At 39.8% G+C, this 3082-nt stretch overlaps 1 non-coding gene across 1 annotated transcript; it reads right to left on the bottom strand.

Annotated features, from left to right (window-relative positions):
- Positions 1-2065: 2065 nt before the first annotated feature.
- Trnaa-ggc lies at positions 2066-2137 on the bottom strand. Its single transcript has one exon. It is a non-coding gene; the product is annotated as a tRNA-Ala (tRNA).
- Between the last annotated feature and the right edge of the window lie 945 nt (positions 2138-3082).

Below are 3082 nucleotides of genomic sequence, written 5' to 3'. Positions count from 1 at the left end.
TGAATTAAATATATCTATTGGATAACGGAAAGTGTAGTATTTCACCGACTAAAACTATCAATTTTACATTATTTTGACGTTTTTCTCGAAAGCAGCCTTAAAGAAAAATATTTTCTAAAAACTGAGCTTCTTGTTATACCTACATTCGTAACGTAAGGTTCTACGAATACTGTGTGCGTATCCGAATGCACAAACGCTCACGATAATATCACTTTCGTAGCTATATATCTCTATCGCTCTTGCTTATTGGCGCGACAGAGCCAAACTACATCTCTGCTGCATTTCGGTGGCGTTTCGCGTCGACGCAGTATAGGGTGGACGCACGCTCCGAGCATCCACTCAGGCTTTACACTACCTCAATCCATCTGCATCTCAATTCAAATAGCGCTCATATTCAAACAAAACACCCTCTATAAACCAAACACGATTTCACCGGAAGCGAGCCTTTATGGCCGGAGCCGTTGGCCGTTACTGCACATTGTTCATAGTCGCCACTTTCCACCCCTCCCGTCTCTCCCCTTTACAAACATATACACGGTGAAATTTAATCGGTGTTCCAATTTTTCCAATTCAATAATGGTGGATATTAAATTTTATAGCACTATCACAAGTAGGGTCTGGCTAGGGAAAGATGAACCCAGTATTTTTATTTTAAACAGACATAGCCGTTACAGTATGGTACCTACCTCTGAATCTCCAAACCAGACCCATAGTTAATTAGTTTAGTAGTAGTATTAATATAGTACCTAATCCTATGCACCTTTTGTTTCCAATGCACCGCCTACAATCTTTTTTCTCTGCTTTGCCTTAAAGTTGACTGGTATGTTTATGATTATGGTGAACCGGGACAATTCCAACTGGAGGCATTGTCAACTAATCGAAATATAATACATAAACATAAATTTACTAAACCTAAAACGATTATTTTTATTTACTTAAACTTTATTGCACAAAAGACATACTTAATGTACAAAAGGCGAACTTAATACCATGATATTAAGTGGTATTAAGTTCGCCTTTTGTTTATGTTTATATATTATATTTCGATTAGTCGACAATGCCTCCAGTTGGAATTGTCCCGGTTCACCATAATCATAAACTTACTCGGTTCCGGCTCTATATCTGTGTTCCGAAAAATTTTACTTTTCAACTTTTTTTTCACCGATAAAATGTCACCCTGTATATAAACAGAGGCTAGCGCTCCCAAGCTCCAACAACACTGGTCAGGTTATGAGCGCACGTTTAAGCCGCCATTTTATTTAAGGCAGCCTGCCAATGAGCGCGAGATAACTGCCCATGTTCGGAAAACTAGCGCCAAGGCAATTAAGGAGAAACTACGGTATTACGATACACGGGCGTAACACTTGCGAAGAGGCTATGAAACGGAATTAGAGTACCAGTTATGAAACAGTAGAGGTAAAGGCAAGCTCACGCTCAGATGGCTAGACGGCGTATACCAGGAGATCAGGACCTTAGGAGGGAAAAGTTGGAGCAGGAAAGCCACAAACAAATCAGATTGGAGACTTGACCAGGCTAAGGTCTACCCGTCCCTGTAATGCTTCAGATGATTATTATCAGTTATGAAGGTATCTTGTGAGGTGTAATAGTACATTACATCAGAGGCCGGGAAAATGAGGATTTCCGGCCAAGTGGGTATATACGGCCGAGCGAGCATGCGAGCGAGGCCGGATAGGGATACGAGGCCGGGAATCCGTTTTCACGCCGAGGCATGTATAGTGCTTTTCTCACACATACAATGAACTAAAAAATGTTGTCGAAATTAAATTAAAAAAAAAATCCCTTACTTTGCAGGCCTAGGCCTAAAAAATAATATGAAATCCCTTTACAGTCCTCTCGAGTTGTTGCGCCCAAAAAGCGATACTTCCCAGCCCATTTTAAGGAACGTAAAGACAATATTTCATTGCATGTTTGAGAAAACAGTATATACTTAACGCTGATGAGGAAGCAAACTGACGTTATACACTGACCCGATGCCATTGCATATCATCGCAAATTATAAATGCAGACATCAATCGCAATGAAAAAAATCAACAGTGATCGACTCTGGCCAACGTGGGACTCGAACCCACATCCTTGGATTGCCGGTCCAATGCGTTACCAATTGCGCCAGCCGACCATCCGTCTATGACTGCGAATTTAACCATTGCGACTGTGATGCATCACCAGCGACATCTACATTTCAAGGTTTACAACCCTAGCCAACCGTTCTGGTACGTTCCACAATAAAAAAGGAAAAATCTATATGTTTATATTTCAAAAACATATGGATTATTAACATTGAATATCATGTTGCCAAGTCACACGTAGGTACAGTCACCAGCGGGCTTATACAACAAAGGCCTTAAAAATGTGCCATTATCTGGGTAAAGGGGCCTTATTGTCGATGGCGCTTACGTCGTTATGAGCGATGTTCGTGTACAAATACGACGACGCGGGACGTAAGCGCCATCGACCATAAGGTCCCTTTACCCAGATAACGTCACATATATACCCTTCTCGTATTATTATGTAAACATAATCGAGTCACATATTAAACTCTACAATCTACATGTAGGTTTAGAAAAAAAAAGGTTTAACTCAATTTTTAGTGCCATTTTTATGAACAACTTTTTATGTAAAGCAATATTCAAAATGAAAGTAGTAAAAAAAATTACCATACCATTTGCCGGTATAGCCATTCCCACAGTGTATAGGCACGAGCCAGCAGCTATTGATTTTGAAAGATATTTCGGTTGTGCTAAAATGGGCGCGGGTCGGTCAGCAGGGCTGCGGCGCGGCTGATAAAAAGTTGTCTGTTGTATTTATTTTATTTGTATTCTGATTTTAGCCGAAGACTTTCAAAGGTAAAGATTGTGGTAAGTATTGTGAGTGATATCATACGTTAGCTAATAAGACTGTAAGTTTGTAGGTTTTTATGTTCAAAGCGTTATTCAGTATTAAGCTTCTTAACGACGGCGTCTTGTATTGTGTAGAAAACGGAAAACACCGTTTCCGAAATACAAACAAAAATATTGTCGAATATAAAGAAAAAACTTAGGGGTGTGTTGTGTGATTAAAACTT

This window comes from Leguminivora glycinivorella, chromosome 16 (genome assembly GCF_023078275.1).
Source record: "Leguminivora glycinivorella isolate SPB_JAAS2020 chromosome 16, LegGlyc_1.1, whole genome shotgun sequence".
Classification (NCBI taxonomy): Eukaryota; Metazoa; Arthropoda; class Insecta; order Lepidoptera; family Tortricidae; genus Leguminivora; species Leguminivora glycinivorella.
Note: the sequence above shows the minus strand (reverse complement) of the source record. Positions and strands in the feature narration are given on the sequence as shown.